Below are 25,582 nucleotides of genomic sequence, written 5' to 3'. Positions count from 1 at the left end.
TAACACACATGTATCAATGTTTCGGTTAATACAATTATAGCATGGTATATAAACATTTATCATAAACATAAAGATATATAATAACCACTTTTATTATTGCCTCTTGGGCATATCTCCAACACGACCACCACGACCTCCGCGCCCATGGTTGAAACCACCCCTGCCAGGGTTGAATCCGCCTTGTGCGCCGTCTCCGTTCATCGACGCGGTGGAAATAGGCGGCTGGACAACCTTCTCTCCTCTCTCGATCTTGCGCCAGGCAAACCCTAGCAAGTGCCGAAAAGCATGTCCCGCGACAGCCTCCCCTACCTTAACACGGATTGGTCGATCAATCTCAACAGATCGATCAGAGACCACCGCTACAGGCCTACGAGGTAGCTGCCGAGCTAGGCCACGCCGAAACGATCCTGGGCAGGGCCTCAGTTTAATTGAGCCCGCCCCAAGCAAATTTGAACGGTCCGAAAAAGTAGGATCAGAACCCGGATTCTGCGCTTTCTTTCCGAACTCCGGCGACCAACGTCGCCGGTGCACGACAGTCCAGCCTTCTTGGTCATTATCAACGAAAACAGATGGTTCAAGAACAGGCAGAATCAAGGATTTTTTTGAAACCGACCTGCCCAACGGCGTCGACATGGTGGACAGAGATGTACCTTCCATTGCCATGAAGTCCATGGCTGCCGCTCTCTGCATTTGACGACGATGGATACGCTTGATCGATCGCCGTGCCGCCTCCCGAGTGGGATCGTTGAGATCCCTGTCACCAACCTCCTCCGGCGTGCGGCAGAGATACCGCAAGGATCCGGCATCAAGTGAAGGCGATGCAGCGACCATGTCGACCTCTCCATCCTCATCGTCGTCCGACGGCGTCAAGACCCAGAACCTGCCCCCGAGAGGGTGTTCCGGCATCAGACCGTCTCCGCCGGCCACCGGAATAGCCGAGACTAGATCGCCATCCGCGTCGCCAGTCGCGTCGCCAGACCCGTCCCAACGGTCATTTTTCGACTCACATGAATTTTTCGTCCCAACGGTCATTTTTCGACTCACATTTTTCGACTCAGTGATACAGTACTAAGAATACCCATTGATCATTGCTACGATGGCATCGCCTCACCTCCATGTAGTAGTCACAGCCAGTTGCGAAGCTCCATCGCTGTTCTCCTCGTGACGAACATAACGTACCGTGTGAAGCTCGGCCACACGTTTGCTGACAAAAGGAGCTCCCCTTTCTCACTACCTATGAATTCACGGATGTAAAATTATGACCTTGGTTTCACATATGAGATTGACGGCGTTAGCACGGGATGCATGCAATCTACCATATGAATGAAAATGAATCGAAACTCGACCTACAAATCGAAAATAATAGGGTAATTGGAACTAACCAAGCCTCGACAAGGCCCCGACATGGCCACACTTCATCCGTCTTCTAGGTGTAGCGATATGCCAGTTGATCTTTGTATTTATCTTGTTAGATTTTGTTGGATAATATAATAAAAAGTTTTGTGCATCATTTTGATGCAGTGGCCAGAGTCTTAACCTTACGGATCGATTTTTGTCGACACTTGTTTTTTGTACTTGTCTTGTCAGGTTTTGTTAAGTAATATAATTAAAAAATTGAATAATATAAATTTTGACGCTTATGTATTGGTCGATTTGCATTTATATGAGCATTACATCCTATAATAGAGATGATGCAACACATCTTACTAATACTCCTCTAGAAAAGGAAAATTTCAGACAATAGATTTAAGGATAAACAGAGTATTGTTTTAGGTACATTGACTCGATGTCGAATAACAATCTACCTCGAACAAACAAGATCATTTTTGTTGTCACTAGTCAGTGGCGGAGCTTGCTAATATATCTGGGGGGACCACAAAACTTCATGATATGAAGGGGCAAAATGGTAAAAATAAATCTACTACAAGCCATGTAGAAAAAATCGTTCACTAGATGAAAGTAAGACATGCATTTATTTATCTCTGGTGAGGTAACAATGGAAAGGTGAAAAATCATATCAGGTCCCAAATTTTATGTCTCTATCTAGTTGCTATTACCCCCACGCGTCCTTGCATACTAGTTTAATAAGGACATGTATACATGAACATGGTAGTAATATGCATCTACAAATACATCAAATATGTACTAAAATGTACAATATCATATACTTATCATATAATCAAAAGATCAACCATAGAGGAATTACAAATATAACCATCATAATGCAGTATAGCTCATATGTTTCTAAACAAGGAAGTACATAGAGAGAGGCACACAGAGAGAGACAGAGAGAGAGAGAGAGAGAGAGAGAGAGAGAGAGATAGAGAGAGAGAGAGAGAGAGAGAGAGAGAGAGAGAGAGAGAGAGAGATCAAGCCACTGCCACAAACTTGCAGTTCGGGGGTGGACTTCTCCCCCTTCATCATGGAGATGATGGAGATGATGTTGGAGGAGTCAGTGCTCGAGGATGGTCCTGGCGGCGTCCCCCCTCCAATTTTTGGTGGTTGTTCCTCTGTTTTAGGTGTTCTATATGTTTCGCCTCCTTGTATTTGCAATTCGGACGGGGCCAGGGCCATATATGATGGAATTTTAACACAATAAATTACAAACTTCACATATACATTTTACATGTATTCTGGATGATTTTGTTACTGGTGGTGCTCTTTAAGTACCAAGTGGTGCAAAGCCTAGGTCCGACGTTCATTGTTTTTACCTATTAATGGTGGGCTTACGTATTTCCTGTTACACGCATTGCCTAGAGATTAATCAGATCTTTTATAAGACGAAAACCCTTGATCTGACTTTAGTGTTAGACCGGGAGACTACAGTAATTGCTTATGCACTATTTTCTTCTTGGAAGAGTTGCTGCCAGAAAACCTATTTTGTCATCTGGGTGTTTGTATTAGTGGTTGTTATTTGGTGTTGCTTCGAGACCCTGATTGATTTGGTGGAGTCTTATTCTTTTATCTTTCTTAGTTGTGTGTATCCTTGGTGTCTTGATCATATCTTGACATTATGTTGTCGCAGATCAAATGTAATTAGTATCAGCTCATCTTAATAGTAATATATTTTTATTATAAAAAAATCACCATATTCATATCCATTGCCAAATACACTACTTCATGATAAATTTGGAATCACCGACACTCAGCTGCCTAGTGACAATAACAACAGTAACATCACTTGCTTACATTATTAACCACATATAGTTAGGGTATGCAGTTTTGGGCTCACAGGAGTATATGCCAGCAGATGCAGTAAATTCAAAGTAAATAGATTTTTAAAAATTCTGAAATTTTGTGTATTTTTTTTGCTGCTATGGTTTGTGTTTGTGCAAATTTGAATGCAGAAATCAGCATGTATTTTTCCTCAGAAAAAAAAAGATACAATTGGTTCTCTAAACAAGCAATAAATTTAGTACTCGGCTTGTCTTCTTAACACATGTCATAATATATGTGTTCTCTCCGTAGAAAATTGCAAACAACCAAGGTACACAAACATGTAAATGCCTAAGTTTTCCGTACTATTTTCAATCTACATAATTATTTCCACATGTATATGATCTTGGTAGCATAGTTGTATTTCTATTGTAGTTATATTTATATTTAGATGTCTCACATGTTTGTCTCACTCCCCAGTTTGTCTGACCATGTGCAGTCCCTTGCTTTTTTTTATAGAGACAGTTCGCTGCGATATTCCAGTCGCGTGGTCACATGTGTTTAGCTCCAAATGCACTCTGCTGCTATATATTCAGACCACACAGATTCGAACTTCAAGTGCACGTCTGCCTTCATATACCCTTCTTCCTGACATATTTCAGTGTAAAATGCATAAATAGCATCGCCATTTCTTAATAGTAAGTACTCTCTTCATTTTGAAATAATATATTTTAGCCTCAAAATTTATTCTAAAATAATCTGCATTATTTCTTTTAGTTAACAACAACACAGAAAACAAACTGGCTTTGCTCTATTTATTAGACGTTGCTATTTTTAATATAGCTTGGATTGGCTATTCACATATCTAAGTAGTACTAATAAATGCAACACTAATTCATCTTTTTTTCTTTCTAAAATATAGACTAAATCAGAACGGGGGGGGGGGGGGAGTAAGCGATAAGAGCATCTTCAACGGTGAAGTAGCCAACAACATATATGGTTGCTACATATTAAGATCGCTAGCAGCAAACCTCGGCCAAAGAAAACTAGAGTGCTACACCAATTAAGCCTCATAACTGAGAATCAATCTGAGGTTGGGTGGTTAGGAGGGTAGTTGTACCCCCAGCCCGCCAGAGTTGAAATCCCAGGTTTGACATATGTGTGTCTTATAAAGGCGGAATATCCATTCAGTGGGAGGCGACGTTTCCGTCGACAGCGAGGCGTCTGTGGTGACTTCGTCAATTTCAAGATGCAATCCGCCGGCTCAGTCTTCCGGAGGTGCTCATAGGGGTAGGGTGTGCGTGTGTGCGTTCATAGGGGTGAGTGTATGCGCGTGTATGTAAGCGTCTGTTTTTGTATTGTGCTTCTAAAAAAAAGCCTCATAGCTGGTCCCCAAAGCAAATGGCGGAGGGGAGAAAATCGTGTGGACGGGCATGTGGGGAAAACTAAAGGAGAGAGTGTGTGTAGGTTGAGAAAAAAGATAGACCGGCTATTTTATTCAACGCATAGTTTGCTATTGAAGGTGCCGGTGGAAGCATTTTTTTTTTTTGTATTGGAACCCAATAGCCATATAGGAGCGCTATGGGGGTCATCGATGAAGATGCTCTAAGTATTACTCCGTCTATTTCAATGAATAAGATGTCCTCGTTTTTCGTGTTTTTTTTATTAAGAATTACTCCAAATATATAAAGATTCTTGATATATGTTAGCATCATTAGAAAGTGTTTTTATATGAAAACGATATTAATCACGTACAGTATAATTAAGATTTTGTTGCTCGACCTTTTTAGTAAAGTTTATCTTAAAATAAGTGTGCACCTTATTCATCAAAATGGGTGTAGTATGCTTCAAATAGCCTCTGCAGCAAGTAGCGTGTTCTCTCAATTTGTTTGGCCATGCCAACAACATCGCTACTTATCATGGGACACGGATTTTTTCAAGGGTGGAATCCAAAAAGGCATAAAAAATCCAATGGTGGTTTCTTATTGTGAGTATGAAAGATTTGTGAGCTGATCTGCTACCACAAGCTGCTGCAAATCATGTTGTTTCACTAATCCCCTCGCTTGGAGTATATTGAATTATTTATAAGTAATTGTAGCAACTAGCTAGCTTCACTGAGTACTAGTATATGTCGAATTTGTAGATCAAGGAGGAACACGAGAGGTGGGCACCTAGCTAGACTCTTTCTTACCGATAGCTGTAACTTTCCGTAGCCGGTGGAGTTATGGTGGCAGTTAGAAGAATATGTTTTGGGTTGGGAGCTACCACCCCATATTGGCAGCATAAACTTGCCGTTCGGGATGTTGCAGGGCTTCTTTGGCCCATCTTCTATATATGTATATATATCAAATTAGCATTGATATTTAGATTTGCATTATGGGGAAGGAACATGGTTGGGTTGGGCAGTTTAGTTGACATATATCCGAAGTAGTACTACAGCCGTATATGGTGTTTCCTCTGCAAATTGGCCTGTTGATACGTTGTAAGAAGGAAAAAAAATCAACATAAGCTTCCATTTACAAAACCAGTTTCTTATTTCGTGTGGTTTTAGTAGAGCATGTATTCCTGCAGTTATACTTCGAGCTGCGAGGTTAATTCCACATTTCACCCCCCTTAATTAGCCTCGCTGCACCTGTCTTCCTCGTCCAATCTGCATTTTCAACAACGACTGACGATTAGACGGAACTGCCACCGCCCGATCGAAGCCGCTGCTATTTTGCAAGAAGGAACGCAACCCGTACCACTAATCGACAACTTCACATCACATCCGGCACTCGTCTTCCAAACAACGATGAGGTCATGTCACCTCGAGTGGGATTCTTGAATATCTTGCTCGTACCTAGGCAGCGCGGACAACGAGTCGATCGTACCAGCGAAAGTTGCACGGCGACGACGCGGGAACGAAAATGGCGGCGGTCCACGGGAACGTGCTCTCGTCGCTGACCAGCTACTGTAGCAGCTTAGCTCCTGCTGCTATAACGTCAGGACAGTCTACATGTTCCAGTACTGCTGCGTGCATGTACAGCACGTGTAGATTTGACTGACTGCACCATCCGGGAAAGCGCAACGGAGAAGAGAAAGAGAGTGTACTTCCGGGTAGCCGTGATCCGTCACTGTGTATAGAAAATTAAATTAGGTTTTCGCAGATAGGGTTTAGCCACGTACGCGCAGGTCCTTGCAAACTGCGATCACAGAAAATGCTACGGAGCAAATTGATCTAATCAAAGAGCATAAGCAAGACATATCTTTGGCTTCGTTTATAGAATCGATGTACTAGATAATTCAATCAAAAGCTCAACCTGATAAAAACAGTTATATCGTCATATACTCGCTCTGTTTCAAAAAAGATATAACAGATTTGTCTAAACTCGGATATATCTACGACATTCTTTTAGAGTTAGGGGTGTACTAAATTTCAACGCTCCCGCGTGGGTTTGATTTGACGTAGGCCGTAGAATCTTCCTTTTTTACTCCTGGCTCTGAGATTTCACAAACTCTAACCAAGTAACACCTGCTTGCCAACTTAATCAAAAATCCAAACTATCGAAAAAAAACTATACAATATATTATATTTCAACGATTTGCTCTATGTCCTTATGGATTTACGGCTACCTAGAGTCATACATGATATGAACGATTTGCCGGTATGGAGTAATAAGCATGAAGTGCTACGGATGAACATACAGAGGTTACACTACCACGAAATAGAGAGCAAAAGAAGTGAAAATTAATATTCTTCACCGTTCTTACGGAAACTTCAAGTGTAGCCTGAGCTACATGGTTTCTATTTTTTTAACAAAATTTGAATACAATATTTAAAAGTTTAAAAAAAATTGGAAAAAATATCTCGATGTAGCCACTGATGTACTCTACAATTGTGCAGAATCTCAGCACTACATACGTTATATTCAAGGCTGCAGAAAAATGACAAATTCTGACAAATATTAGAGGTTTCAAAATTTGTACAGTTCACTTTTTTAGATCCATGGATTTGTAAATTTTGCACAGCCCAAAATACTCAGTCTTTCGTATTTTTTTTTTCACAGTGGTATAGTACATCATTGTCTACCTTTACAAAAAATTCATATTTACAAAAATATGAAATACTATTTTCGATTTTTTGAAAAAACAAGGTCCATGTAGCCCAAGTTCCAAAATGCAACACTCACCGTCCCTATGCATTCATGAAATTTTGGTTGTCCGTTTTGCACAAGGCTGACGCCCATTTGGGTGATGCATGGGCCGATGGATGCCGCCCACGGTGTCGGCCTTTTCACTGTGACAGCCCCAGCTGTGTCAACTAAATAGGCCGCAAGCGCGACTTCAGGTTTTGCCCAACATCTGGCTCATTACATTGACAAGAAAAGTGTAGCCCACTCTCTTACACTTTCTTTTGTGTATTTCAATGTCAGATCAACCGACATCGTTCATCAAGGCACACACACAAAGGTCTGCTAGTTTATACGAAATCACTAGAAAATGCAGACTTTTGCAAAGGTCTGTTAGTTTTCTCTATATTCCTGACATATGTCGCCTGATTTCTTTTTCTTTTTTTACAAATACCATAACACAAGAGTTTTTGTGGGATTTCTCTTCTGCCACGAGATGAGTGATATATTTCCCATGCATTTTTCAAGATTTAATATTCAAATGAAATCACTTAGAATGAATGTTTTCCACAGATGCATTACTTGCGTAGAGATTTTCAAACTAGATCTCATGTTGCACTTAGAAGTACAAGACTACACATGACGTAGCAAATCTAAAGGGAGCCGATCAATCGAGTAGGAACCTACACTGTGGCCGTTGTTCGAAAGTCAACCGTACCGTTGTTGGAAAGAATCGAAGCCGAGGACTCTACTACCCGGAACTCAATACGATTCAAACAAAGCCTTTGCTTTGCTAAAGATACCTGTTCCGTTGTTCCTTTACCGGCAACAACTATTGAATAACATTCCGGGGGCGTACCTAATGGTTTCATTAATTTGAATGGATTGATCCATTGTACGGTTGTAGGAATCCTCATCCGTTGGACCCCCTCCCTCCCGGGCCGCTCGCGTGGGCGGTTCCGGAGGGCGCCCCCACCTCCGCCAACAGCCGATCTTCGAGCTCCCCTTGCCGCTGCCGGCGCCGGCGGGGGTGGCAGCGCCCGGCCGCCGAAGGCGGAGGATAGGTGGGCGGACCTCTCTTGCCTCCTCTTCACGCAGAGAGAGGGCGAGGTGGAGGGTTGCGGCGGTGCGGCAGGTCGAGGCGGTGAAGGCGGGCGGCCAGGGTAGCGCGGTGGTCGGCGGTGAAGCGTGGGGCGGCGCCACGACGGGATGCGAAGGGCGGCGATGGCCGCTGGCGGCGCCCGATCTGGGCCAGTGGGCCGCAGCTGCTCCCGTCCGGGACGACGTCTGCAACCTGGCGGAGGATCTTTCTGTTGCAGGTATGCTGGCTTCTTGTAATATCCCAGAACTTAGGGCTAACAACAACAACAACAACAACAACAACAACCAAGCCTTTCAGTCCCAAACAATTTGGGGTAGGCTAGAGTTGAAACTCATAAGATCTCGAAGCCAAGTCATGGTTCCGGAACGTGGATAGCTAACTTCCACGCACCCCTATCCATGGCTAAATCTTTGTCGATATTCCAAACCTTCAGGTCTCTCTTAACGGACTCCTCCCATGTCAACTTTGGTCTACCACGACCCCTCTTAACATTCTCAGCACGCTTTATCCGTCCGCTACGCACTGGCGCTTCCGGAGGCCTCCGTTGAATATGTCCAAACCATTTGAGACGATGTTGGACCAGCTTCTCTTCAATCGGTGCTACCCCAACTCTCTCCCGTATATCGTCGTTCCGTACCCGATCATTTTTTGTGTGGCCACATATCCATCTCAACCTGCTACACTTAGCTGTTGGATATGTCGTCTCTTCGTTGGCCAACACTCAGCGCCATACAACATCGCAGGTCGGATAGCTGTCCTATAAAACCTGCCTTTTAGCTTTTGTGGCACTCTCTTGTCATAGAGTACGCCAGAAGCTTGGCGCCACTTCATCCAACCAGCCTTGATTCGGTGGCCCACAAAAGCTAAAAGGCAGGTTTTATAGGACAGCTATCCGACCTGCGATGTTGTATGGTAGAATTAGAAAAGGGATGTGCACTTCATCGCAAAACGGGGGGAATTTTCGCGCTTTATTAAACAAAACCTAAGAAGGATCGATGTTTCTCTCTCTTTGTTATTAGGGTTAGGGTAAGGAGAGTGTGATAAATTTCGACATGACTTCTTTTGAAACTTATAAGTTTGGGAGATGATTTGAATTGTATCCAAATTGAATTCATAAAACAAATAGAGTATAAGACAAACAAGATACAAATGAATTATGAATTCATAATTCATGCACATATCTCATATATACAACATTATTCAAATAAATATCAAATTTATATGAATACATTACAAGTGAATATCAAAAACTTTACAAAAAGCTCATGAAACAAAACTTGAGCTTTATTGATATGAACACAGAGATACAAAGTCATTACAATATCCCTGACGCTAATGTGAGTATGGAGATATGTGCTGGACACTTTGTCTACGACGCTATAGTGTGCCATATGTTATGTACCCTGTATCAGATACATGCATTAAATATGAGTGGTCGCCTGCATACTAGCGCCTGCGAACTCTGCACTGAGCGTTATGTACCGCCTGCCCATGATCTGCAGTCTCTTCACTGTACTTGTTCATGCTAGTTCAATTGTTGCGCTTTACATGCCAAAGCTGTTTGCCTTCACGTCCAGTTGGGGAATCCTAGCTAGAAACTAATACTGATGCAAGTTGCCAGTGGAGCAAACTAGATGCATACAAATTCGTTGCAGAGTGATGGTACACAACATTTGCTCCGTCAAAACAGGTAAGACTGTTTGGAGGACAACCATTATTACATGGGACCCAGGTCTGGACCTTGCTCTCTATCCATCCAAATAAAAATTAGCAAATACGAGTAGAGAATACGGGAGCAGCTGTGCTCGTGATCAGATGTGCATTTTCCTTACAATATCCATTATTACAAGAATTGATGAATAATAAAAGGCAGAAAATAAAATTACATAACAAGAATTGATCCTAAACTAAAATATGCATCTTGTTCTTTTCCAAGTCTTGCTTGATCTTGGAAACCTGCAAAACAGAGGCAAATAGAAGTATTTGTCCAATACCAAGTGTCATTGACACTTGGCAATGAAAATAAATAGAATTGGGGATGATAAGCTTGGAGGCAGGGAGCAAGTTCCAACCCAGGACAAGGGGGAACACGGCAGCAGACACCAACAGGAGCAAGGAGTGGTGCACACTACATCACACCACACTCACACACATGAGCTGTCGACCAAGAAAACCAGTTGATGATGCTATAAATAGCACAGTACATTGAGATAGGGATGAATCATCAGTTCATCAAGGAAGAACATCAAGAACAGCCAGCAAGGTAAGATCACACATTTATCCAGAGAAATCAACCACCCAAAACCAACCCAGCACCCAAAGATCATGGTGACCTGATGGTATTTACCAAGTGATGCCATTCATTATAGTCCTCCTAGAATCCAAGGCATTTCGTCGGAATACATCTTGTCTTTTCACCTTTGTAGTCCTATGCATAGTAGAAGAGGCCAGGCCAAGAACTAGTGGATCTAGTCATTGGATATGCTTAAGTGCTAGCTATCCATGTCACTAAAACACTATAACAGTAGCCAACTAGATAACCTAGAACCCTATGGTGTATTCAACCATCAGATTCACCCATTTTTCCACAAGGCATTCATCTTGGTGATTCCCAACTGTGGAGTTTATTATATTTTCATAAAACCCACCAAATAGCCAAATAGGATGCAACCAGATGCAATAGCCAGCTACTGAGGTCACAAACCAGCTTAACATGCAAGCACAACCACACAGACAGCTTGTCTTCATCACCACACAGGTTCAGACAAGGATTTATGTAGGATAACGTTGCATAGAAAACAAAAATTTTCCTACCGCGAACACGCAATCCAAGCCAAGATGCAATCTAGAAGACGGTAGCAACGAGGGGTTTATCGAGTCTCACCCTTGAAGAGATTCCAAAGCCTACAAGAGGAGGCTCTTGTTGCTGCGGTAGACGTTCACTTGCCGCTTGCAAAAGCGCGTAGAAGATCTTGATCACGATCGGTTCCGGCGCCACGAACGGGCAGCACCTCCGTACTCGGTTACACGTTCGGTTGTTGATGAAGACGACGTCCACCTCCCGTTCCAGCGGGCAGCGGAAGTAGTAGCTCCTCTTGAATCCGACAGCACGACGGCGTGGTGTCGGTGGCGGTGGAGAAACCCGGCGGAGCTTCGCTAAAGCTACACAGGAGATATGGAGGAGAGGGGGCGGCTAGGGTTTGGGAGGGGGTGGCCGGCCACTTCAAGGGGGGCGACCAGCTTGTGGTCTTGGGGTGGCCGGCCCCCTCCCTTGGCCCCTCATTATATAGGTGGATCCCCAAGAGTTGGTCTCCAAGTCTTCGAATAAGACCCGAACCAAAAACCTTCCATATGGAGGGGAAACCTAGCCAAGCTAGGACTCCCACTAGAGGTGGGAGTTCCACCTCCCATATGGGGGGGTGGCCGGCCCCCTAAGGGGGAGTCCACTTGGGACTCCTCCCCCACTAGGGTTGGCCGGCCATGGAGGTGGAGTCCCATGTGGACTCCACCTTCCTTGGTGGTTTCTTCCGGACTTTTCTAGAACCTTCTAGAACCTTCCATAGAACCTTCCGCGACATTTTAATTCACATAAAATGACATCCTATATATGAATCTTATTCTCCGGACCATTCCGGAACTCCTCGTGATGTCCGGGATCTTATCCGGGACTCCGAACAAATATTCGAACTCCATTCCATATTCAAGTTCTACCATTTCAACATCCAACTTTAAGTGTGTCACCCTACGGTTCTTGAACTATGCGGACATGGTTGAGTACTCACTCCGACCAATAACCAATAGCGGGATCTGGAGATCCATAATGGCTCCCACATATTCAACGATGACTTTTAGTGATCGAATGAACCATTCACATACAATACCAATTCCCTTTGTCACGCGATATTTTACTTGTCCGAGGTTTGATCTTCGGTATCACTCTATACCTTGTTCAACCTCGTCTCCTGACAAGTACTCTTTACTCGTACCGTGGTATGTGGTCTCTTATGAACTCATTCATATGCTTGCAAGACATTAGACGACATTCCACCGAGAGGGCCCAGAGTATATCTATCCGTCATCGGGATGGACAAATCCCACTGTTGATCCATATGCCTCAACTCATACTTTCCGGATACTTAATCCCACCTTTATAGCCACCCATTTGCGCAGTGGTGTTTGGTGTAATCAAAGTACCTTTCCGGTATAAGTGATTTACATGATTGATACGTCCAAAACGTATCTACTTTCCCGAACACTTTTGCTATTGTTTTGCCTCTAATTTGTGTATTTTGGATGCAACTAACACGGACTAACGCTGTTTTCAGCAGAACTGCTCTGGTGTCTCGTTTTTGTGCAGAAATCCAACTTTCGGGAAAATCCTCGGAATTTATGCAGAAGGCCCTATTTTCCCAGGAAACTTACGGAGCCAGAAGGACAAACCAGGTGGAGGCCCGAGGGCCCCACACCATAGGGCGGCGCGGCCCAGGGGGGGCCCGCGCGGCCCTGTGGTGTGGCCCCCTCGGCCGGCCTCCGACGCCCTCCTTCGGACTACTTATCGGCCTCGACCTAAAAACGCACGGAGAGAAGTCGAAGTCGCCGTAAACCCTCCGAACGCCGCCACATCGCGAAACTCCGTCGCGGGAGCCAGAAGTCTCCGTTCTGGCACTCCGCCGGGACGGGGAATTGGAGGAGATCATCGCCGCCATCACCGCCAATGCCTCTACATCAACTAGCCATGTTTCCCCCATCCATGTGTGAGTAATTCCCCCACTGTAGGCCGAAGGGGATGGTAGGGATTGGATGAGATTGGTCATGTAATAGCATAAGATTGTTAGGGCATAGTGCCTAGTGTCCGTAATCGGTACTTTGATGATATTGTTGCAACTTGTTATGCTTAATGCTTGTCACTAGGGCCCGAGTGCCATGATCTCAGATCTGAACATGTTATTGTTTCATCATGATATTCATTGTTTATGGTCTTACCTATAAGTTGTATACACATGTCGCTGTCCGGAACCGATGGCCCCGAAGTGACAGTAAATCGTGGACAACCGGAGGGAATGGTAGCGATGTGAGGATCACATGTGTTCACGGAGTGTTAATGCTTTGCTCCGGTACTCTATTAAAAGGAGTACCTTAATATCCAGTAGTTTCCCTTGAGGCCCGGCTGCCACCGGCTGGTAGGACAAAAGATGTTGTGCAAGTTTCTCATTGCGAGCACGCACGACTATATATGGAACACATGCCTATTGATTGCTTTGTACTTGGACACCGTTTTATTATTATCTGCAAATGCCCTGCTATGATTGTTACATGAGTTTCTCTCATCCATGCAACGCCCATCTTCCGTCCCCGTGCCTACAGTATTTTAATCCTGCTGTTTACTAAAATCATTACTGCTGTCTCTGTTACTCTGCTGCTGTTATTTCACTACTGCTACTGCTATAAAACTGTTACTACTGATAAACTCTTGCGAGCAAGTCTGTTTCCAGGTGCAGCTGAATTGACAACTCCGCTGTTAAGGCTTCCAAGTGTTCTTTGTCTCCCCTTGTGTCGAATCAATAAATTGGGTTTTACTTCCCTCGAAGACTGTTGCGATCCCCTATACTTGTGGGTCATCAAGACTATTTTCTGGCGCCGTTGCCGGGGAGCATAGCTTTATTTGGAAGTTCACTTGGATTAATATTGTTCGCTGCAAATTCTCCATCATGGGTAAACCTCGCGATACTAAGATCGCCATATTACCATCCACTACAAGAAAAGGTACAATTCTGAATACCTCTGCTGCTCTTGATTCACCATCTGTGATTGATAAACTTGTTTCACCGCCACATGCTTCGCATGCGGGTACTTCTGCTGAATCTGAAAACTCTCATAATATTGATAATGTTTCTGCTGTGCTTGATGATAGTGGTTCATTGGGATCCTTTCTAGATGCTACAATTGCTAGATCTAGACAAATTGGAAATACTGAAACTCCTAATGCTACTACACCTGTTAGTTCACCTGAACTTGATTATTTTAGTGATGATCCTGATGAAGATTATGTGGAGCTTAATGATGATTTTATTGAAAAAATGCAATGCTACTACTGATGCAAGAAAAATTAAAAAGTTGCTTACGTAACATGTCGTTAGATATAAACTGTCTCCTGATCCTAAGTTTGCCACATCTCCCATAAACATTAGGGATAAAGATTATGATTTTTCTCTTGATCTATCTCATATAGCTATTGTTGAGAAAACACCCTTTTGTGGTACTGAAAAAGAAAGTGCTGTTGAACACATGACTGAGTTATCTACTCTAAGTAGCTTGTTTTCTGATGATGTCAAGATGCGTACTTACTTTGTTGCTAAAATCTTTCCATTTTCATTAAAGGATGACGCTAAAACTTGGTATAATAATTTGCCACCTAATTCTATTAGAAGTCCAAAAGAATTGCTTGATGTTTTCTTCCGCAAATACTTTCCTGCTAGTGCTCAACATATTGCTTTGCAGAGAATTTATAATTTTGACCAGGGAGATGAAGAGAAATTGCCTGAGGCTTGGGCGAGATTTTGCTCTCTTATTAGAGCTCGGCCTGATCATGATTTGGAAAAGCATGATTTACTTGATATATTGTATAGTGGACTAACCATTGAGTCTAGGGCATACCTGGATAGTTGTGCTGGTTGTGTTTTCAGGAAAAGAACTCCAGACGACGCTGAAGAATTATTGGCTAAAATAAGCCGGAATCATGATGATTGGACTACGCCTGAACCAACTCCAACGCCAATATTAAAGAAGAGGGGTTTAATTAAATTGAATGATGAAGATATGAGGGAAGCCAAGAAGTCTCTCAAGGAGAAAGGTATTAAATCTGAAGATGTGAAGAATCTACCTCCTATAGAAGATATATGTGAGATAATTCCCCCTTCATCCATGATTGAGGTAAACTCCCTTCAACGCTTTACTAGGGAAGATATTCCGTATTCGAAACCTCCTGCACAATGCTTAGATGAGTTTGATAATTATATTGTTAAGCAAGAAAATTTTAATATGAGAGTAGAGAATCATTTAATGGAAAATTCTCGAGCTATTAGTGAATTGCATGATATTGTGGAGAGAACCTCCAATGATGTTAAGATGCTTGTTAAACATTTTCATATGATTCAAACTCAAATTGATCAACTCACTAAAGTGCAAAATGACTTGTTAGGGAATAATTCTAAAGAGAAACATGCTTATGAACAACTAGAGGTGGTGTCTCTACCCAGGATCCTCTATATCCTGAAGGGCATCCCAAAAGAATTGAACAAGATTCTCAATGCATTGAACCTAGTGCTCATTCTAGGAATAAAAAGAAGAAGAAACATAAAAATGTTGTAGAATCCTCTGAACCTGTTAATGATCCTAATAGTATTTCTATTTCTGATGCTGAAACTGAAAGTGGTAATGAACATGATAATGATAAAGATAATGATAAGAATGATACTCCTGATAAAGAAGAGGTTGAAGAAGAACCTGAAAAGCATGCTAAAAATAAAAAGTACACTAAAGAAGATTTTATTGCTGAGAAACATGGTAATGAAAGAGAACCTTGGGTTCAAAAGCAAATGCCTTTTCCTGCTAAGAAACTAAAATCAAAGGAAGAAGAACACTATAATAAATTTTGCGATTGGATGAAACCTTTATTCTTGCAAATCCCTTTGACTGATGCTATTAAATTGCCTCCTTATTCAAAGTATATGAAAGATATTGTTACTAACAAAAGGAAAATCCCCAATGAGGAAATTTCCACTATGCTTGCTAATTACTCTTTCAATGGCAAAATTCCAAAGAAGTTAGGCGACCCAGGTATACCTACTATTCCTTGTTCTATCAAGAATAATTATGTTAAAACTACTCTATGTGACTTGGGAGCCGGTGTTAGTGTTATGCCTTTTTCTCTTTATAAGAGACTTTACTTAGATAAGTTGATACCTACTGATATATCTTTGCAAATGGCTGATAAATCTACTGCTATTCCTGTTGGTATATGTGAGAATGTTCCTGTTCAAGTTACTACTAACTGCTTGATATTAACTGATTTTGTTGTGTTGGAAATGCCTGAAGATGATAATATGTCTATTATTCTTGGGAGACCTTTTCTTAACACCGCAGGGGCTGTTATTGATTGCAATAAAGGAAAGGTTACTTTCAATGTTGATGATAGGGAGCATACCATTTATTTTCCCAAGAGGATTGAGAAAGCGTGTGGAGTTAATACTATTTCTAATGTGAGAACTATCAAAGTGGGAACTATTGATTGTCCTATATATGAGCCTAAGGAAGAATATCAAACTCTTGTGATTGGATCCATATCAATACAATTCAAGGTAACATGATTGATTTGAGGTTTATTTCTTCTTATGCTTTGTAAAATTTATTTGGTGACAAGACTTGATCAACCTTGTTAGCAAATACCTTTTACATGCATAGAGAGGGTAAACAACATATCTTTCTTCCTCCATTTGCTCTAGTTGCTGTAGCATTTTTAATTTGCAAAGTTCCTTAGTTATTTGAAGATTTCAAAATTTTTCCTGGCCAGTAATAATAAACTAAATACCCAGAAATGTGCATTTTTCGAAGTTTTCAAAAATTCACAAAAATTATACCGTTGGTCATATTTTTCGACGAGGCACCTGGGAGCACCAGAGGATGACCTGTGGGGCACCAGAGGGCGCCAAACCACAGGCCAGCGCGGCCAAGGAGGTGGCCGCGCCACCATGTGGTGTGGGCCCCCCTTTGCCCCACTTTGTCATCTCTTTCTCCCAGCACCTTCTCTCTCCCGAAAAAACTCGTACCAAGTTCCTCTCTCTCGCGTTTTTGCTCCAGAGCTCCAGATTTCTCGATCTCTTTGCTCAGCCCAGATTTCCTGCTGAAATTTGGCACATTTGCTCCTTGGTATGTGACTCCTCCACCCATCCAAGTAGAATTTTGTTTGGTTGAGTATATCTTGAATATTTTGCTGCTGCAGGTAACATGTTTAGTGAGCTTGCATGCTTGTTCTAAGTGGTAGAAACTAGTTTTGATGCATGATTAGTACTCTAGCAAGTTCCTATGGTAGTTTCCCTCAATTATATGTCACCAAATCAAATTTTTATATTGTTTGTTGAAATTTCAGAAAATGGAGTGGAATAGATATCACTTGAACCAGCAAGAATTGGAAGTCCAACAAGTTATGAGAGTCAATCGTGAAGAGGGAGTATACCCCTCTTACTACCCGTGCGCGGATTTTATGAGAAGCGCGGGAATGCTTGAAGATGTTCAAAGTCTAATTTCTCGTGCAGGGCTGAGTGACTTTGTTGAAGGAGAGCCAAGACAATATGTAAAATTAACTATGTCTTTTGTGCAGGACTTCAAGTTCAATTGGTCGCGATCTAACCCCACGGTCCAGTATAAAATTTACAATAAATAAAGCTGTCAACTTGCCATTTAGTGCTTTTTGTGCAGCAATTAGAGTACCGCAATGGGGGTCATGCGAGAAGATAAGGGGATCGCCGCAAGAACTCTTGGACCTCTTCAAGATGATTAGCGATGGAAGGAGTTTCTTAGGGGATAATGGTAAAATCACTAGTATTCAGCTCCCGGCTATCCGCTACTTTGCCTGTTTTATTACCAAATGCGTTCTTGCTAAAAAGATTGGTGGTAAACTTTCTATCCCAGATTTGGCTTTTCTAGCTGCGGCACTGCAAAATAGTAAGACTTATAATTTGGGGGCATTGATAGCCTATAGACTTGCTACTAACCGTGAGAAAGGTGGAATTTGTGGAGGTCTCATCGCCTCTCGTTTACTGGCTTTTCATAATGTAGAACCTCATCATTTTGATATTCCATTCCACATAGAAAAACTTGATATAGCCTCTATGATTAAACATGAATTTGTTTCAGATTCCTCCAACTTGGGTAACCTGTTTTACAAGATGACATTTTATAAGAAAGTCTGGAGAATAACTAAGAAAACTGAGAAACTAGTAAGATTGCCTGCCCCTGTTTTGTCTAACCTTGATTCCAGGGGAGATTGGTCGGTCACAGAAGGTGCACTGGATGCACACATAGAGAGAGGAGGTCAACATACAAGAGACGACACGGAGGTCGAGGAGCACCTCGACTCATCATCTGATGCAGCAAGTTCTTCGCATCAACATGGTGGATATGCGGAGCCTCCACGCTTTTCTTCTGCACAGGAACTTTACTATGACTACTCCATGGACTACCCACCGGCGAGGAACAACGACCCTCGTTGGGGTTGAACTCCACTTAGGCCAAAAGCCTAAGCTTGGGGGGAGGTATACCGGCATCACTCATTCTTTGCATATTATGGTTGCTGGATACTTGCACATACTTGTTTTGTTCGTTTGAGTGGTTTTCTAATGAGAGGAAGATGATATTTGGGGAAGTGCTGCCTGAAAACAGATTCTGGAACGTTACCGTAAAAATTCTCGAAAATAGCCAGAGCGTCATTTTGAGCTGCCAATTTTGTGCAGGTTCCCCAGGTTGTTATCTAACTTTCATTAGTTGAACACTTTTCGAGCTGAGCAACGTAAGATTTTTGTAAAAATCGATCTCTGTACTGCTGTCAGGTTTTGGCAGATTTCTGCCATCTCGCTTTTCTGTGTTTCTTTTAGTTTGCTATTTCTTGTTTTCGCTTTGTTTCTTTCCCAAAACACAAAAAGACCAAAAATATTTCTGTTGTTTCTCTTCACCATTTGTTTGCTTTGGTTTCTTGCATTTGTTTCGCTTAATTTGCTATTGCTAGTTTGTTATAAGAAAACCCAAAAAGATTTTGCTTTGTTTGCTTGTTTCCTCTTGTTCTTGTTTCTAATTCGAAAACACCAAAAATATTTGCTGTTCTTCTCTGGTTTGTAAAGTTCTTTATGAGTTCAATGGTCTTTGGTGGCTGGAGCGTGGTTTTCATTTCATATTATCCAAGCTGCACAAGTGAAAAGGCAATAATGACGATCTACGACAATCTGATTGTGGTGAGAGGCTGGTATGAACTCTATTTGTTTTCATTTTTGTACATATACTCATCCATGTGAGCATGCTTAGTTGGTTCATGTGAGGTATATGTTATTTGAGAAAGTCTAGTAGTTTATGATCTCTCATGTTTAGCTCCAATCTATTAATATGAGTAGCATGTCATGGATGTTTGCTTGCATTGTTTTATTCATAAGTAAGTATGGCATTGTGGTATCCTCCTCTGAATAATTCATTTATATCGACTTGGCACATGCTCACGCATGCATATGACTGAACAAAAAGTCAATTAAGCCTTGATCTATATTGCTTCAGAGTTCTTGTATCACTTTTATGCCTCCGTTAATTTATTTTGCCGCAAGCATGATTATGACAGTTACTGCTCTCTTGATTTGTCGCTCCCTAGTCTTTTGCTAGCCTTCACTTGTACTGAGCGGGAACGCTGCTCGTGCTTCCAAACACCTGAAAACCAAGTTGTTCCAAAAGTGTCCACTATAAATACCTATGCATGGCATTTCAAACCATTCCAAGTAAATTCTCATGCGCTACCTTTAAAACCTTCAAAATGTTTCTCAATTTGTGTTTATGTTTCATAGCTCATGAGGAAGTATGTGGTGTTTAGCTTTCAACATTGTCATTTACTTTTGATGGACTCTCATATGGACTAGTGGCACATCCGCTTATCCAATAATTTTGCAAAAAGAGCTGGCAATGGGATTCCCAGTCCCGAATTAATTAACTTAAATAGACACTCCTCCATGGTTTGTGATTGTTGGACGGCACCCGAAGGATTCGGTTAGCCATGGCTTGTGTAAGCAAAGGTTGGGGGGAGTGTCATCATCATAATAAAACTAAAATAAAAAAAAGCACTCCTTCATGGTATGAGATTGTTGGCAGGCACCCGAGGATTCGGTTAGCCATGGTTTGTGCAAGAAAGGTTGGAAGGAGTGCCAAATAAATATGCAATAATTCATGGGAGCCGCTCTTGAAAGTCCGGTTGGCGAGGTAGTTGGTGTACCCATTACCATTCGTTGACAACAACAAACACCTCTCAAAATAATTTTACTCCTGTCTTTATAAAAATGAAAACCTCTAGCGCATGTTAATCCCTGCTTCCCTCTGCGAAGGGTCAATCTTTTACTTTTATGTTGTGTCTCCATTATTTCTTTGAGCACTATCTTGAGAGCACAACTGTCATTCTTAGTATAATATGCTTGTCTCAAAATATGATTGATTGTGGTATAACTTTGATGCATTTATCTTTTGACAATCACTACTTCTAGTCTTTCTGTGAACTCCAGAGGTGCCCGGGCATTTATGTTTTGCCAACCAAATACAGGCAAGCGAGATACCACTTTATCATACTCTCTTATGAACATTGCAATCTTGCTTATATACATGATTCATGATGCTTATTATTAATTGTTGGTACCTCTCCATGATTGACATAGCTGTTAGATGATCTTATTTGCATGTATCTCATTATGAACTGCTTAAGTATTAGCCATAGCATGAGAATATATACATCATATGAGCAAATGCGTTCGTGAAAGTTCTTTTATCACTCAGTTGTTAACTGAATTGCTTGAGGACAAGCAATAAGCTAAGCTTGGGGGGAGTTGATACGTCCAAAACGTATCTACTTTCCCGAACACTTTTGCTATTGTTTTGCCTCTAATTTGTGTATTTTGGATGCAACTAACACGGACTAACGCTGTTTTCAGCGAATCGCTGCAGTGTGTCTCGTTTTTGTGCAGAAATCCAACTTTCGGGAAAATCCTCGGAATTTATGCAGAAGGCCCTATTTTCCCAGGAAACTTACGGAGCCAGAAGGACAAACCAGGTGGAGGCCCGAGGGCCCCACACCATAGGGCGGCGCGGCCCAGGGGGGGCCCGCGCGGCCCTGTGGTGTGGCCCCCTCGGCCGGCCTCCGACGCCCTCCTTCGGACTACTTATCGGCCTCGACCTAAAAATGCACGGAGAGAAGTCGAAGTTGCCAGAAACCCTCCAGAACGCCGCCACATCGCGAAACTCCGTCGCGGGAGCCAGAAGTCTCCGTTCTGGCACTCCGCCGGGACGGGGAATTGGAGGAGATCATCGCCGCCATCACCGCCAACGCCTCTACATCAACCAGCCATGTTTCCCCCATCCATGTGTGAGTAATTCCCCCGCTGTAGGCCGAAGGGGATGGTAGGGATTGGATGAGATTGGTCATGTAATAGCATAAGATTGTTAGGGCATAGTGCCTAGTGTCCGTAATCGGTACTTTGATGATATTGTTGCAACTTGTTATGCTTAATGCTTGTCACTAGGGCCCGAGTGCCATGATCTCAGATCTGAACATGTTATTGTTTCATCATGATATTCATTGTTTATGGTCTTACCTATAAGTTGTATACACATGTCGCTGTCCGGAACCGATGGCCCCGAAGTGACAGAAATCGGGACAACCGGAGGGAATGGTAGCGATGTGAGGATCACATGTGTTCACGGAGTGTTAATGCTTTGCTCCGGTACTCTATTAAAAGGAGTACCTTAATATCCAGTAGTTTCCCTTGAGGCCCGGCTGCCACCGGCTGGTAGGACAAAAGATGTTGTGCAAGTTTCTCATTGCGAGCACGCACGACTATATATGGAACACATGCCTATTGATTGCTTTGTACTTGGACACCGTTTTATTATTATCTACAAATGCCCTGCTATGATTGTTACATGAGTTTCTCTCATCCATGCAACGCCCGTCATCCGTCCCCGTGCCTACAGTATTTTAATCCTGCTGTTTACTAAAATCATTACTGCTGTCTCTGTTACTCTGCTGCTGTTATTTCACTATCACTGCTATAAAACTCACACCTCTATCGATAAACTCTTGCTAGCAAGTCTGTTTCCAGGTGCAGCTGAATTGACAACTCCGCTGTTAAGGCTTCCAAGTGTTCTTTGTCTCCCCTTGTGTCGAATCAATAAATTGGGTTTTACTTCCCTCGAAGACTGTTGCGATCCCCTATACTTGTGGGTCATCAATGATCTCATGGTCATAAGGACTAGGTAACTATGTATCGAAAGCTTATAGCAAATAACTTAATGACGAGATCTTATGCTACGCTTAATTGGGTGTGTCCATTACATCATTCATACAATGACATAACCTTGTTATTAATAACATCCAATGTTCATGATTATGAAACTAATCATCCATTAATCAACAAGCTAGTTTAAGAGGCATACTAGGGACTTCTTGTTGTCTACATATCACACATGTACTAATGTTTCGGTTAATACAATTATAGCATGATATATAAACATTTATCATAAACATAAAGATATAAATAATAACCACTTTATTATTGCCTCTAGGGCATATCTCCTTCAATTTATATTCCAAAATGATAGTGGAATTCATTTATGCAACGGTTGATACAATTGAATCATAACCAGTACATGGTTCATCAAGGATAACTAATAGAATTTAAAACCTGGCAACAGCATGACATGCACGGAAGGATTACTGGAGCAAATGCTTCAGTAATGCCTATCTGGCTACCAAAGCTAGTAACCAAGCAGTATTGCAAGCTTAAGCAAACCAATTTACCCTCAAGAATGCACACAATCCACTGGTGAAGCACCAATAGTAGCACAAGCTATGCAGAGTGAGAATTAATTCCCAATAAGCTCTACAGGTTAATTTTTGGCAACCAACAAGGTCTGGAGTGTCTAGCCCAAGGCTAGAACAACAGCCAAGCAAAATAAAGACATCAACCATGAGTATCTGATGATCCAATGGATCAATTGGATCATGCACAAGGTACTGGAGCACATCACTAGCAGCAAAAGTGTCAAGTTAATAGCACAACATGACTGTAAGCACAGCTAGGAATTAAATAGCACAGAGCAGCACATAGCATTGGCCAGCGACCAGCAAAGGTTAGGGCTAGTGTTGAGCAAGGATTCGAGTTAAGGAGTAACCACAGCAAGGTCATGCATGATCGTATGATCGTCAGGAAGCTTGGGGGCAATAGGTAGAGGAAGTACAGTAGCATGGAGGCGCACAGACATGGGGTAGAGAGAGAGGAGAACCATGGAGACTTACCCGCGCCTGGAAGCAGGAGCTACGGCATGGCGAGGCAGTGCCCGTGTGGCTGTAGCAACTGCAAGTCTGATGACCCACAAGTATAGGGGGTGTATCGTAGTATTTTCGATAAGTAAGAATGTCGATCCCAATGAGGAGCAGAAGGTGTTGACAAGCAGTTTCGATGAAGGATTCACTGTAAATGCTCGCAGACAAGTATTCAGGGGGTTTTGATGTAGCAGATGAATAAAGTACGAGTAAGTAAAATGCGAGAGTAACAATTGCAGCGAGTGGCCCAATCCTTTTTAGCACAAAGGACAAGCCGGTTTGTTTACTTATAATGACCAAACGTTCTTGAGGACACACGGGAATTTAGTCTAGTGCTTTCGCTTCATACAGCTGATTAATCTTCATTGTTTTGATAAGTGTTGTGTGGGTGAACCTATGCTAATGCACCGCCCTTCCTAGGACTAATACATACTTGTGATTATACCCCTTGCAAGCATCCGCAACTACAAGAAAGTAATTAAGATAAATCTAACCACAGCCTTAAACTCTGAGATCCTGCTATCCCTCCTGCATCGATATACCAACGGGGGTTTAGGTTTCTGTCACTCCGGCAACCCCGCAATTGGCAAACGAGTACAAGATGTATTCCCCTAGGCCCATAAAGGTGAAGTATCATGTAGTCGACGTTCACATGACAACACTAGAAGAATAACACCACAACTTAAATATCATAACATTGAATATTACTCAACCATAATTCACTACTAACATTTAGACTTCACCCATGTCCTCAAGAACTAAACGAACTACTCACGAGACATCATATGGAACATGATCAGAGGTGATATGATGATGAATAACAATCTGAACATAAACCTTGGTTCAATGGTTTCACTCAATAGCATCAATAATAAGTAGAAATCAATACCGGGAGAGTTTCCCCTATCAAACAATCAAGATCCAACCCAAATTGTTACAGCGGTGACGAGGTGCAGCGGTGGAGACAGCGGTGATGATGATGGAGATGATGGTGATCGTGATGGAGATGATGTCCAGCTCGATGACGGTAACGATGGCGTCGATTTCCCCCTCCGGGAGGGAATTTCCCCGGCAGATTTCAGCCTGCCGGAGAGCTCTTTTCTCTCTGGTGTTTTTCGCCCCGCAGAGGCGGCTGTGACTCTTCGCGACTATCCTCTGGGCTTAGGTTTTCGGGACGAAGATGTACGCGAAGGAGAGGAGGCCAGAGGGGGCTGTGGGCCCCCTCCCCACATGGCGGCGCGGCCAGGGCAGGGCCCGTGCCGGCCTATGAGGGGGGCCCATGGCGGCCCTCCTCGGCTCCTCCTTCTGGCTCTCTTCGTCTTCTGGAAAAATAGGATTTTTCATATAATTTCTGTCAATTGTTGATCTTCCGAAATATTGCATTCTGACGGCACTTTTTCCAGCAGAATCCTGACTCCGGTGCGCGATCCTCCAATAATCATGAAACATGCAAAATAGATGAAATAACATAAGTATCATCTCCAAATATGAAATATATCAATGAATAACAGCAAAATATATAAAATAGTGATGCAAAATGGACGTATCAACTCCCCCCAAGCTTAGACTTCGCTTGTCCCCAAGCGAAACTGAACTCGGTAAACAGGACCACATGTTTATGGAGTGAAGAGTCGATAAATAAAATACGGACAAGAAGCATCATATTCATTCACACAAGACATTCTAGTGAACAACTTCCTCATATAATTCAACTTGAAACAAGTATAAGGTGATCACGAATAAAGGTGCATAAGAAATCATAATTAGTGATGGCAAACTTCGTTCTTGGTCAGAGAACAATTAACAGGTTATACTTATCTATCGAGCAGCGCTCTCATGTTAAAGTTTATATGGCACAACTTGCATACTCAATCATAATAATCTCCTCATAATCATTGATAACTTTCAAAGCTATATTCATTCGGATAAAACTTGTACTAAACAAGGAAGAGTAAAAGGCATGATGAAGTAGATCACAATATAAATGGTTTGATCACAACAACTCAAATGCTTGCTTGAGATGGAGGGAAATAGGTTTACTGACTCAACATAAAGTAAAAGACAGGCCCTTCACAGAGGGAAGCAGGGATTAAATCATGT

Source organism: Lolium perenne, chromosome 2 (assembly GCF_019359855.2).
Source record: "Lolium perenne isolate Kyuss_39 chromosome 2, Kyuss_2.0, whole genome shotgun sequence".
NCBI classification, from domain to species: Eukaryota; Viridiplantae; Streptophyta; class Magnoliopsida; order Poales; family Poaceae; genus Lolium; species Lolium perenne.
This window is presented reverse-complemented; position numbering follows the sequence as displayed.